General features: G+C 35.6%; 1 protein-coding gene across 1 annotated transcript in view; it reads right to left on the reverse strand.

The window, feature by feature from the left end:
• LOC136821736 (26S proteasome non-ATPase regulatory subunit 10-like) overlaps positions 1–12,336 on the reverse strand; it is a 29,509-nt gene extending 17,173 nt beyond the window's left edge. Inside the window, exon 1 of the mRNA XM_067077948.1 lies at positions 12,330–12,336. The gene's annotated coding sequence lies outside the window, so the exon portion shown is untranslated. The remainder of the gene's footprint in view (positions 1–12,329) is intronic.
• Between the last annotated feature and the right edge of the window lie 2,105 nt (positions 12,337–14,441).

Genomic DNA, 14,441 nt, shown 5'->3' on the forward strand with positions numbered 1-14,441 from the left:
AACAGTTTTTCCGGGATATTCCCGGCATTTTCGACCGGAAAAAAATGTTTTTCGAAAATTGGGCCCTGTCACATTTTAGGTATTGTCATTTTGCATCAGTGTGCAAAATTTCATTAAAAATATAAAGTACAGCTCAAGAAATTCAAGAAATCTGCAAAAACGGCAATTTCCGGCATTTTCAGCCGAATAAGAATTTTTCTCAAAAATCGGACTCAGCCGTGTTTTGGGCATTGCTAATACGCATTTTTGTGCAAAAAATCTGAAAAAACAAATGATGAAATCTTGAGAAAATGCCAAAAAAACAGTTTTTCTGGCAAATTTCTGGCATTTTCGGCCGAAAATGAATTTTTTCGAAAATCGGGCTCCGTTACATTTTGGACATTTACCATTTTGCATCATTGTGCCAAAAATCAGAAAAAACTAATGAGCCAATCTCGAGAAAAGCTGGTAACAGACGGACGGACGGATGACAATGCCACACACCTTAATAACCATTTCCATCCGACATACAAAGTATAAAAGACAAATCTGATAAAATGACGAATCCGATACCAATATTGTAAAGGTAAATAAGCTCAGTTTTGACCATTGTTGCTGGACTGCCTGATGTACCAAGAAGAAACAGGGTCACCTGCGATAGAGGTTCGAAATGGATGATTTTATTTTCGCCAATTAAATTACGTATTGCTTAGTCTCATCCTCTCTATAGTAGGGAGCCAAGCCTGGGGTCCCGTGACATCTTTTTTACAACCTAGTCATTTTTAGTTTATTCCAAAAAACAGTATATTACAAGATATTTTTGAGAGGGAGGACGTGGATTAGGCCCGGGAAAATTTTTTATGACCAAAATAGTGACGTCATAGACAAAACTGCAAGGAAAAATAAGGGGTAGGAAAATAGCTGATTTTCAAAAATCAAAATAAACGAAAACGATTGGTACCATCTGATAGAGCATGAAATTCTGAGCAAAAAAATGTATTACAACAACTGACTAAAACACACAAACAGACATTTATTAGCAATCAACCATTCTGACCTTTTATTATTCTCAGGTTTAAAGAAGGGTGTTGGAATTAGATGAGGGATGTCAACATAAAGCCAGCTTATACGGTATTCAATGACATTCTAACTAGCATAAGGACAACCCACGGTATGGTTCGAACTTTCTCAGGCCACTTGGCACTTTTGAGCTTCATGTCCCAACAGTTAGTCACACTAGGAAATCAAGCTTTCAGAAAAAACAACATCAGTTATCAACAGGATGTACATTTGCAACTACAAGAATGATTACCTGAATCAAGTTCAAGATCTCAAGAAGACAATCAATCAAAACTTAAAAATTTGAAATGAAACAAAACACTGATTGCTAGCGTGCAGCAGCCAGCTAATGAACCAACCAAATTTTGTTATCTTAATTCCCAAGATAGGTAGATATTCTCAAGTTAGGCCTTGATTACACTGTATAGTAAAAAAAATTCCGCACATGTAAATGGGTCTCAGTGTTTGAGGTTTGACAAAATTTCTGAGAAATAGCTTATCCACCATCTTGGGCTAAAATTTCTCTTTCGTATTTGAAAATATGTAAATTTCATTAAAAAGCACCAGTTTATTTTTTCATTAATCCCTTTAGAAGTTTTGAGGCGCTTTTTTTTTGCTTGCAATTCAATTAAACCATAAAGCACTTATATATCAAGATTACAGGATTTGGAGTGTGGGCTGATTTTACTTTCATTTTCGGTTTTAAGCCAACATCTTAACAACATCTTAACAAACGTCTTCGGGTGGTCCTGGAATTTTTGCTGACGTCATCAATTACGTCATTTTTCTGCATTTTTCAAAAAGCCTTCCACAATAACTTTTTCTGGCTTTATTTTCAGATATGGCTATGGGTTGTAATGTTTTTCTAAACGAGCATGAAAAATGCTTTCCAACGGTATGTAATATGACATACTTTGGTGAAAAAAAAATTCATTTTAGGCTGGGAACCTGTTCTGGTCTGTAAAATACACAAACAGGTGCCAATTTTTTGGGTCTGAGATTTAAATTTATTTTTGACCCCTAAACTACAATTGTGCAAAGTCTCGTGCTTGTATGCCTTTGTGCACAATGTTAACGACTTTTGGCACATTTAGACTGCACTATAATGTTATGGTTTTTTGAAGTGCTTGTTAGAGATGACTTAATATAATTACTTTTAGTTTTCAAGAAAAGAAAATTTAATCTTTCTTCTACAAGATTACACTTCAATATAATGCCAATTATGCATGTAAGTTTGATATTAATACTTTCTTCTAGGTTTTGCATATTTTCAATGCAATCTCACCACAGCACTTTTGACCACCATAGTTTTTGCATACAATTCAATATGGCAGATGGAAAGGGGAAAAAGTCTATTTGATGGCTATGCAAGTTTCCCTCCACTGATGCAATTTCTTCAAAGTTCTTTTCTAGGTCTGTGTAGTATTTATAATGACAAAACAGTACAAAGGTATAAAATGCAAGAAGAGACTTCCCTTCAAAGATCAAATGCAAATAATTTTTAGCATTTGAAAACAAAGAAAAACAAGAGACTTAGCAGTGGTGAAATTTCTTGTCAAAAGCCTCATTTCACCTGTTAAAAGAACCTTCAACTTCTATGCTAAGTACCCCCACTTAATTTTCTCTTAGTATTTCCTCTTCAATAATGTTAAAAACATCAATTTGATTTGATTTAGGGTTTTGCAACAAGCATCAGCCAAAGTTGCTTCCTCCTTACCTGTTGGGGTCTGCTATTTCTGTCTCTGCGACCCTAATTTGCCCTGAAATTCAGTAAAAAATTGTGTCCAAGACTTTGATATTGCAATCTAAGCCATGGTCTGGAACCACTAGCAAACAGTTTGGTAAATTTTGATAAAGCTGGATGCCTGGTTGCTAGGGAAAAACAATGCGTTGCTAAGGGGAAAATTGGCTAAGGGGAAAATTGGCTAAGTCTTGATGACTTAAACAGATTTACAAAGATAAATTGTGCAAAAATGGTATTAGAGCACATGGGTTTGATTTTAGGATTGGGTAATATGGCCAGAACACTAACTAAAAATGGTTTGTTTCAGTGGTGGAACTTAGGGCCATGGCTTAAAAAGCTCATTGAAAATACTAAAAATTGAGCGAAAAGCTATGTTTATCCGCCATTTTAGGGCGTTGCCTTAAGTGTCACATGAAAATTTTAATTGAAAGTTAAAGATGACCATAAAGACTTCAGAAATATACAAAAATATCAATGTGACACCTTTGGCCAAGCCTAGCCTGGATATCCAAGCTCAAAATTTTAGAAAAAATAAGTTTTACCTCAGTCAGTCAAAGTTCTAAAATTTAGAGCTTGGTTCACCTAGAAATCAGGTGAACCCCTGTTGACAGATTTTCCTGCATGAATCCCATGGCTGCAAATAAATATATGCCCATAATGACATGCATAATTTCAAGATGCTACCCCAGCAGTGATGAATCAATTTAGAATGGCAGCCTTGACCATAAAATATAGACAGTGTGGTGGAAAGTCTGTTAGTCAGAAAGAGCAAAGTGAATTTTGGAGAAAAAAAATTATCAAAACAAAACTTTCAACCCAAAAAACAGCACTACAAAATTGGCAAACAGAAAAGAAGAATTGAAGCAAAATAAAGATCAGGGCTCGAAATAACGGTCAGACATCGGACATTGTCCGACCCAATTGCTGAAATGTCCGACCCAAATCGATTTTAGTCGGACATCATGTCCGACCCAATTACTTTCGGTGCCTTCAAAAAATTTGTCAGATGCGTTGTGAATTTTCCAAAAGAAATTATAATTTACATAGAATTAGTAACTTCTTTATTTACACACAAAAACTCTCAAAGTTGCGATCATTAGTGTTAGATATTCATTTTGTGTGATGCTTTTTTTCAACAAATGAAAGCATGCTTCAAGTAAAAATCATGGACCATTTAATTGGCATTTGATCAGCTTCTTTGTGATCAATGTGAAATTATATCACAAGCTTGTATTAGACTTGAAGTATACCACAATAAAAATCAATCGGACATGTCCGATCCATTTTACTTTAAAAGCCTTAGGACATGTCCGACCCAAATCAATTTTTGATCGGACAATGTGTCCGACCACCTAAATATCGTTATTTCGAGCCCTGAAGATATACCTTTAGTTCTTTACACGATGCAACCAAGTCATTAAGAAGATTAAAACAAGAATATCTAAGCAAGTGATTGAAAAGAAAACAACCAGAACATCTAAAAATTCCCATGTTTTGATCTTCGCACTTCTTCCCTACCATTATTGTTATTTTTATTTGGATGCGTGGTCAAACACCCAAGGGAGATAATTAGCTATTCTATTGTTATTTGCTTCGAAAAAGAAAAATCAGGGAGATTTGCAAAGCAGCGTACGCGGTCCATCTAATACTTAGGCAAACACTTCAAGTCGGCTCGCATAATTTCTTATAATGGCGCCACCATTCAGATCTCTGATTCGCTTGGACCAACCAATCAGAATATCCGCATAATCATCCTCAGATGAGAATGCAGACGATCTAGGTAAACCAGACCGTAAACATAAAAAATATCAAAATCAAGAAAAAAGTTTACGGGCTGGATATCCAGGCTAGGCCAAGCCAGCTAATTGCTCTCAAAATCTATTCAAAATTAGAAATGTTGTGATTTCAGGCAATGATTTCTAGCCATGGGGTCACAAGAACTTTCTCAAAATGCCACTTTTTCAAAGTACCCATGGATTTCTTCCAGGAAAATATGTTTTGAAATGAATCTTAAGCTTGATCATGTCTAAAATTGCTCTTGAAGTCAAAGATTTACGCGTCGCCATCTTGAGAAAGAAAATGTTACGGCCCCAAAATTTTTTTTGATCGAGATATAAACAAACGGCCGTCGCTATTGAAGCGATAATCCGTTCGTTCCCATTTCTTTTTTACTGAACGCGGAGGGTTTCAAGCTTTCGTTTGAAGTCTGCTGATGCAGGGTTTAGTCGGAAGGTGGCAGAGAAAAATCAAAGTAAAGAAGATTTTGAAGATTTTTTATACTTTTCTTTAACTTTTCACATTATCAGCAGGCATCAAAATAATCCTTAAAGCTTGGGCTTTCTGGTGGTAACATTTGTTTTTCTTCAAATGAATTGCTTCAATAGCGATTGCTATTTTAAAACATGATAGTTGAGAAGTTTTTAACCTTGCGCCATCAGACTGTGTGTGACGTCATCTTTGTAGTCTGCTTCCGCGCCCCATTTTGGAATATTTTGGTGCGCGCGGCACTTTTGATTTGGCTTGGAAGAGGTTGAACGCGTTTTGACCAAAACAGTTGAGCCCTTCACAGTCCATTTTTCTTATATATATATCTTTTGAAGTAAGTAAGTAACTATTTATTTACCATTTGAACACTTAAAATACATGAGAGACGGTATCCACAAAATAAAAAGGATGGAGACCGCCTTATAGCCTGGACTAATCATAAAGATGCGGCCACCTAAGTGCAAGTAACAATTGTAAAATACATAAATTATTTCAGTAGATTAATTTGAAAATTTTTATTTATTTACGGATTAAAGATAAGCTGTGGGTAGGGAGTGTGCTCAGTATTCCCTAAGACAGTGAGTAAAGGCAAGAGATTTGACAAAGCTAGAATCAGATGAGCTCAGAGTAATATTTGGATAAGATCGCTGAATACTATTCCATTGTATTATGCAGATTTTAGAAAAAGATTTGTTACCAAAAGTAATGGTATTGTAGGAAGGAACAAAAAGGAGCTTCAATCTTGCTCCTCTGGTACCTTGATTATCGTCACCTTCAGCTTCAAGCTGAACAAATTCAAAAAAATTAAGAAGATCTTGGGGTAATCTATTGTTCAAGAATTTGTGAACAAATGAAATATTAAGAGATTTGACTAGGTCAAAGATTTTAAGAATTTTAAGATCAGAAAAGAGCGGAGAAGAAGGACATTGAAAGGAATTAAAAGTCATGAGACGTAAGGCTTTCTTTTGAAGAATAAATATAGGTTTGGATGTGGTGTTTTCAGTGAGGCCCCAGAGCTGACAACCATATTGGAGATGAGAGTGAAATAGAGCGAAGTAGATGTTAACTAGAGTTTTTGTTGGAACGTAGTGCCTGAGCTTAGATAAGATACCATTTGCTCGAGCAAGTTTGGCTGACAAAAAAGTAGTGTGAGCTTTCCAATTGAGATGCGAATCAATCAAAATACCAAGATATTTGATATGGGAGCTTTGAAAGATTTTCTTACCTCCGATTTTAAGAAAAGGGATGAAAGGAAGAGGTTTTGCGACAATGTCTAAAGATTAAAAATTCTGTTTTCCCCGCATTAAGGGAAATTTTATTCGCTTTCAACCATGTTTGGAGGATCTCAAGTCACGATTGACTCTGTTGCATAATGAAAGCAGATCAGGGTTAAAATGTAAGAGGTGGGTATCATCAGCAAAATGAAAAGTTTCACTTGAAAAGATGGCATTGTGAAGATCGTTTATATAAATTAAAAATAAAAGGGGTCCAAGAACAGAGCCTTGTGGAACTCCATGAGGAATTATTTTAATAGAAGACTCGGTGGAGGAGATGGAAACAAACTGAGATCTATTGGATAGATACGATCTAAACCATTCATTAGCTTTGCCTCTGATTCCATAATGATTTAATTTTGAAATCAGAATAGAGTGATCAACAGTGTCAAAAGCCTTTTGCAAATCAACAAACACACCGCATGCAAAGTCACCACTATCAAGAGATTTACGAATACGTTCAACAATGTTAAGCAAAGTGTGGATTGTTGAGTGAGATCTACGAAAACCAAATTGACGTTCAAAAAATACGCGATGAGAATCTAGAAAAGTAATGATACGAGAGTACATAAGTTTTTCAAGAATTTTTTCGATGTTGGAAAGTAAAGAAATTGGGCGGTAATTAGAGATCTCAAGAGGGGAGCCTTTGTTTTTGAAAACAGGAATTACTTTGCAAAGTTTAAGCATTGTGGGGAAAGAACCACATTCAAAAGAAAGGTTAAAAAGAAAAGATAGCGGTCCAGAAAGGTCAAATTTTAAAAGGCGAAGGATTTTTTGGGGGATGCTATTGGGACCAGATGATTTATTTAGGGGAAGGGATTTAATAATTAATAAAACTTCAGCTGGGTTGACACGGTCAAGAAAAATAGAATTTCTGATGCGGTTCTTAAGATAATGGGAAAAGTGATGGTTGGTTGGACCAATTTTTGGAGCGAACAGTCTCTGCAATGGATGTAAAAAAGTCATTGAAGCCATTGGCAACAACTTTTGGATCTGAGGTAAGATGACCATTAACACGAATAGACGAGGGAGATGATTTAGAATTTGAGCCAATGATCTCTCTGATACCTTCCCAGACTTTCAAAATATTAGTAGCATGGACAGAGAAAAACCTGGAATAATGATTATTTTTGCTCTTACGTGTAAGAGTAACTATGAGGTTTTTGTAAGTTTTGTATCGTTGATAATAAAAAGTTTTCATAATTGGGTCTTTGGTTTTGATATATTTCCTTGAGTAAAATTGACGTTGAGAAATTGATTTGATAATCCCAGGGGTGATCCATGGTTTAGCTCTGGTTTTTTGTTGGCGTTTTGTCACAATTACAGTTGGAACATGTTGATCAATTAGGTTTTGAATTAGATCATAGAATGTTTTGAAAGCTTGATCAACATCTGTTATGTGATATAATTTGTTTGCCCAATCAGTGCCAAGAAAGTCTAGAATAAAATTATTTTGGTCAAAATTTTTCCAATCTTTCCTAGAAGATTTACCAGGCTTTGGTTTGTTAGAAGAACCACAGATAAGGTGAAATTGGGGAAGATGATCAGAGATGGAATAAAGCAGATTACCTGAAAAACTGTGTTTTTCAGAAATTGAGGAAAAGATATTATCAATAAGTGTCATAGAGTGGTCAGTAATACGAGTAGGAAGGAAAATATTAGGTATAAGAAAGTGTGATCCGAAGTTGTTCAGGTAAGATAATATGTTAGAATCGGAAGGAGCATTGAGAAGATTAATGTTGAAATCACCAAGAAGAATAATTTGTTTATTTTCTTTGTTAATTTTATTTAAAAATGATTCTATGAGTTTGTTGAATTCATCAAGAGAGAGAAGTGGGTGTTTATAGATTGATCCAACGATGGTGTTAGTGGAGTTCGGACAAGATATTTCTGCAAAAGTGGATTCAAGAAGAGTTGGATAATAGAGCATAGAATCAAGATCTTTGCGAGGTTCATAGTCTAGATTTTTTGAGATGTATAACATAGTGCCACCAACAGAAGCCTCCGTAGGAGTATGAATTGGTACATGAAAGTTCTCAAGATTGAAGTTAAACGAAGGTTTTTTGCCTTTCAAAAGACGGGTCTCGGTAATAGCCATTACGTCAAAATTGAAGTTAAGTTTAGAAAGAAGAGTAGTTAAGTCATCAAAATGTAGAGCTAAGGAAGCAATATTCAGGTGAAAAGAAGAAAAGGAAAAGGGTCCGTTTTCACGAACAAGTTTTTGAAAATCAGAGGTTTTGTAATACTTACAGTCGGCAGTCATCACATTGTCAAGGTCAAGACAATTATTTGAGCAATGATCAGAGATAAGACTAAGATTGCGAGCAATCTCGAGAATTTTAGGGTTCAGAGCACCAGAGGAGGAAGGTTGAATTTCAGGTTTGAAAGGAAGTGAGCCAAGGAGGCATTTAGGACAGTACCAATCTTTGGTACTGTCTGATAAAAAATGGAATTCAGCAAGAGATAACCCTGAGCATTTAAAATGAGTCCAAAGTTTACAGGAATCACAAAAAATAGAGTTGCCTTCATTAACTGATTTAGAGCATACTGAGCAAGGATATTGTGTAGGCATAAAGTGAAACTTACCAATCTTTATAGAGTCAAAACAAGGTCAAAAAAAGAAAAACCATGGAGAAACACCAGAATGAGCTGTGAAAGGAAACTTTAAAACAAGAATGTAAAAAAGTACGCATGCAGTTCTCTGTCTGCAATTATGAATTTTGCGGACCGAGAGAGAGCAACACAAAATCAAAACAAAGCACGCGTACGGGTTGTAATTTAAACTAAAATGAGAAATCACAGCACAACGCGAAATATAGAAATTAGGGGAGTGTCCCCGAGAAGGAAAAAAAATAATAAATATTTTGACAAAATAAGATCTAAAATATGTAGAAATTTATGATGGAACCTTGGTCTTAAAATCGTATCCTGGAAAAGTACTTTCTAACACACTCAAGTGTTCGATTTTTGTCTTTACATCAATCCCGTTTTCTTTGCTTGAAATGAAAATAGTACCATTATATACCCAAAAACGATCAATTAGTTTCTCGTCAAAGAGTTTTTTACATGAGCTCCATAGGAATTTCGTATAAGGAGCCAGATTACAGTTAATAAAAATGTTATTATTAATACCAATTCTTGCCAGTTTCTCTTTCGCAGCTTTTCCCTTAAAATTCTTTTTGTTTTGATGTAAGATATCACATTTCTTTCTATTGACAAATCTAATTATTGTTCGTGAGTTTTTGTCTTTTTTACTTTTTTTCAATCTATGACAAGCTTCTATGTCGGATTTGTGGATAACAATGCCAATGCTGTCGGCTATCGATATGATTTTTGATTCCAGATCTTCGTCTTCTTCGTCTGGGATTCCGTGAATTTCTACGTTATTTCGCCTTACATATTGCTGTAGGTTTATATTCTCAATTTCAATCTTTGTCAGTCTATTTTTTGTTTCTTTCAATTCCTCTTTTAATAATTCATTCTCACTTTTTAGCTGCTTGATAATTTCTGCACTAGCATTGGAGATTTCTTCTGAGAGAGAAGCATGAAGTTTAGCGATCTCTTCAGTAAACATTTCCTGGGTGATTGCTAACTTTGAACGATCAACGAAAACATCACTTTCATCGTAATCATTTTCTTCAGAGGATGTTGAGCTTTTCTTATTTGGTTTTCTTCCTCTACGACCCATTGTTGGTTGAAGAAGAATAAGTTCAGAAAAAGTTCGACTCACTAAAGATAGGTAGGTGTGTTCTTGCCCTAGGTCATGCGTCTAGAGGCACGTCCGTACTCTTCGATGAAGTACTTTAGGGGCGACGTCCATATTCAACCCTGCCACGCGTAACGGGAAAAGACCGTTAGTGGGTAGGTTTATCCCACTTGTGAGAGTTAACTGTGGCAATCATGACCAAAATAAAATGTTCTACTCAATATCCAAGAAAACCCAATAATAAATTCTTACAAAAGCTGAATATTTCTAGTAGTTGCCTTTGTTTCTACTTCCACGAATGCGCTTTTCGTTCAAATTCAAACTACCGTCAATCAATTTCTTCGAATACAGTCGCGGTGTTTTCGAAGTATAGCCTTTTGTGCTCTCCCCCGTGGTAACTTTATTTTTCCACTAAGCTGATCTGAAATTGTTTTCTTTTTCCCGCGCGCGTAGGAAATTTCTTTTACCAAAGTGACGTAATCTATCTTTGAAAGGGCCAATCAAAATGCCGTCCGCCAATTCTTTTAGCCTTCTATTTGAGTAATCGAGACTTGTCTCTATTTGGTTTTTCTTTCCCGATTTTCACTTGCACTCGCATTTCCAATCGCACTCAGTTTTCAGCGTAGTGGATGGCCAAGTTGTGAATAAATTTATGAGAGTTGAGAAAAAAGAATGAAACATGTTTACAGTGGTGGGTAAAGTGTTGGATTTTGGTCTTTTTTGCAAAGACCGTTAAGAGGGTGTGTAGGTATGTTTGAAAACTATCGGTCTTTTCCCGTTACGCGTGGCAGGGTTGAATATGGATGTCGCCCCTTATCATTTCTCAAAGGTGACCCCTCATTTTTTTTCTCATGCTTAGGGCTATCAGATGAGCCTACTTTTGTTTCTTCTGATTAAGTTTGAAAATTTGGCTGACTTCCCTAGCCTAATGTTAGCCTCCACTGTCTGGCACTGTTGCAAGTTACGCTCGCGGTACTTTAACACCCACCACCCCCTCCTCTCCTACCCTGAAAGGGCCATTCCAGAAAATTTTTGTTACCCCCTGTCGGACGACGTGCATTTTTTAATTTTTCCAAGCCTCGGAAATAATTTCTCTTTTCCAGTCCAGTGGTGGTCGGAAATTCCGATAAAAATTCATGTATTTATTGCAAAATGCATCGGAAATTCCACTCTTTTTTGCCTTTTTTAACTCAATTGCCTGGGAAATTCATACATTTTCTTCTCTCGCCTTGGAAATTTCGAATTTTAGTGAAAACTTTTACCCTCGGAAATCCTCTGTGTCATCCGCCCCCTCCTGTTACAGACAAATTCTGGAATGGCCCAAAGTTGAAACGTGGCCTCCACTCTTAAAAAGATAAAAATACTATAATTTACTTTTACCTGTAAAGAGTTGAAGAGTCTGGGGTTTGTATTAGATCTTCTCGATTTTAAGAGGTTGGAGGTAAAGTGTCTGGAAGTGTGTTCTTCGTTTTGCTGACTCACTCGAAATCTCTTCTCTGAAAGTCTGTGATAGTTGGGTTCAACTTGATAACATTACACGATCGGTAAATTGTATTATTGATAGAGCAATACTTCTGACTGTAATTCAGTCTCACACCTCACAGTATCATACAATTTATGAAACTAAGAGTATTATATAGTTGAACCCGACTGTTTTTGTATTGCTACACCTCTGAAAACGAAAGTGTATTTCCACGCGGGAAAAAAAGAAAAAACGTGGAAAAACCGATTTAAAAAACCGGGAAGCTTTAACCCGATATACGGTTGTCAGTCGGAACCACTACATAGAAATAGCAACTATTGCCTTTAACGGGAAATAATTCCCGAACGGGAAGGTCAAAAACTTCCCGAAATGGATAGAGCTTCCGAATCAGGAAGTTAACCAGTTTCCCGATCGGGAATGTGACCTCTGCGCACTCCGGAAATGGTCGTGGAAGGTAAGTAACTGGTGCCTCCTATTGTAAAAGAGGGTGAATAAATACCTTTCACCGGGTAGTTAAGAAATCCACCGGGTATTACTATTGGCTTCTTAATTCTACTTTCCCCATTCCCAATTAAAAACGTCCCTATTTGGAAACTTTTTCTCGATCAGGAAACAAAAATCTGCTTTGTTTACAAAATTCTATTTCCCGTTCGGGAACGATGAAAAGTTCTTGACCAAAACGGGAAACAGAAAAGTTATAGATAGGCCTTTTTCACAGGAGGCAATAGAAAATGAAAGTCATTACAACTAGAACTACAAACAAATACTAAGTAGGCAAAGTTATTTTTTCACCAAAAAAGAAAGAGAAATAAGACTTACTTTGAAATTGCCATTGCCAAGTATTTTGTGGCAAATGCGGTGAAAAGAATCTGCGTGGCTTCTGCTCAAATCTACTTCTTTGTTTCGTTTGTTGATCCATTTTCAACTTTGTTAAATGCATCTGATATTATAATTTTTCTTAAAGTAAAATATTCAAATAAAATGTCATGGAATTTGCGCCTTAATTTTACAAAGGATATCCTTTTGTATCCTCTATTCTATCCTAGCTTTTTTAATTTATAGATCTTTTAAATTCGGAAATTATTCATGTCACATGCGGAATATCCACAAACGTTTGATCACGCCCAAACTATACTATAAGAAAATGAGCAAAATCAGTAATGTCATTGACCTATAACGACACTTGTGTAAAAAATAGAAAAAAGGCAAAGACCAGCTTCGTTCTCATGTATTCCAGGCTTTACTTACTTTGTTGATAGGCGTCAGAGAATGAATACCCTGGTTAAGGCTAGGCTGGTGCAAGTTCTAGAGGGGGAACTTCTCAAACAAATACGTCATAAAAAACCTGACGTTAAAGGTTACACTGCAAGACGATGGTTGCAAGTTCACTTCAGGAACAAATAAAATCCGACGTTTTGATTTTAAATTGAGTAATATTTCACATTTAAAAAACAAAAAATGACGACAGGGTATTATCTGTCGCTATCAGTAAACATCAAAAAGCTGATAATACGCAGGGAACAAGGTTGGGCAAAGACACATTGCTGTATTTCGGAACAAGAAATATGCCATTTTAGATACTCCATTCGGCACACAACGTCCATAGAACGTCCTTAGAACGTTGAAACAAGGTTCTGTACCACCTAAACTATCTCACTAGTGTTAAACAAGACTCGAATTTAAAAGTACAATGCGAAATTAGACAGCTCCATTTCATCAAACAATTCGTGATATTCATGTTTTATACGGCGGAAGCATCCAAAAAAGACCGGGTGTTTGACACTATCACTAATTTTGAATTAAAGCAATAAAACTAGTAAGTAGTGGTATGCAAACGGCCTGGGCTATTTTGGGTGCTTCCGTATAAAACATTACATCGTGAAAATCATGAATACCCAATTAAGAAAAACGTTAGTTCTAACCAATATTTGAAATTGCTAATTCAGTAAAATTTTAATTCTTTTGAATCAAATATATTGAACGAAAGAAAAAATTTCAGACCAGGAACAAAGTTTATCTTACTCTAACACAGTGTGAAAGTGACCTTTTTGATCAATGTTTTTTAAATTGATTAAAAAGATGTGTCAAATGTTTAAAAGGTTAAATGGACATACTGTGTGGCCTTGTATGTGTTCTGTTAGTGTGTGTAGACGTGATACTAAATTATTACATTTTTGTTATATAAAGGATGAGTAAGTTTTGAATGATGCTATGCTGTTCGTAGGTACTTGTTTCCGAAATTTTTAGGCTTAAAGGTTTTGTTTTTTAAATAAGGGTATGATACCGTTTGTATCAATTATGTATTAATCAATTTTAATTCACAAGCTTTTCACATTGGATTGACACGTATGTGGAGCAAGATAGGCCAGAAAGAGGAAAAGAAAAAACATTTTTGTGCTTATAGCAGCATAATATAACAATGGCCAACAATGGGCAGACACTGTCATGATATGAAATTTGTGTCTGATATGAAACGGGAACACTTATAGAAAAATAAAACCTTTAATCCTAGAGTACTTAATTTCTTGACATAAGGGAATAAAAAAGGTTTTGTCAATTCTTATAATCTGAGACTGACATTGTTTAGATTATGTTCTGAGTTATTGCCAAGTCCCTTCTCATGAAATTGCTCTTATAAAAAATCGTGTAACAGTATTACTTTCAAGCTACATGATATGCGATGACATCATTATTTTTCATACAAACATTATATTGTGTTTGTACCAAACTTTGATATGCCTACTGATAATAATGATATATTAATGATATAATCTTAAACGATGCTACCGTCCGTGTAATATATTATTATGATATTATCATATAACATAGTTTATATTATAAAACGTAATATGTTGCGCGGCGGAAAATAGAATCTGTGTTTACGACATTGAGCCCCTCCGACTATTTTTCGCACGCGCGGACAAAATTTCC

The sequence above is a fragment of the Clytia hemisphaerica genome, unplaced genomic scaffold (genome assembly GCF_902728285.1).
Source record: "Clytia hemisphaerica strain Z4C2 unplaced genomic scaffold, Clytia hemisphaerica genome assembly, whole genome shotgun sequence".
Classification (NCBI taxonomy): domain Eukaryota; kingdom Metazoa; phylum Cnidaria; class Hydrozoa; order Leptothecata; family Clytiidae; genus Clytia; species Clytia hemisphaerica.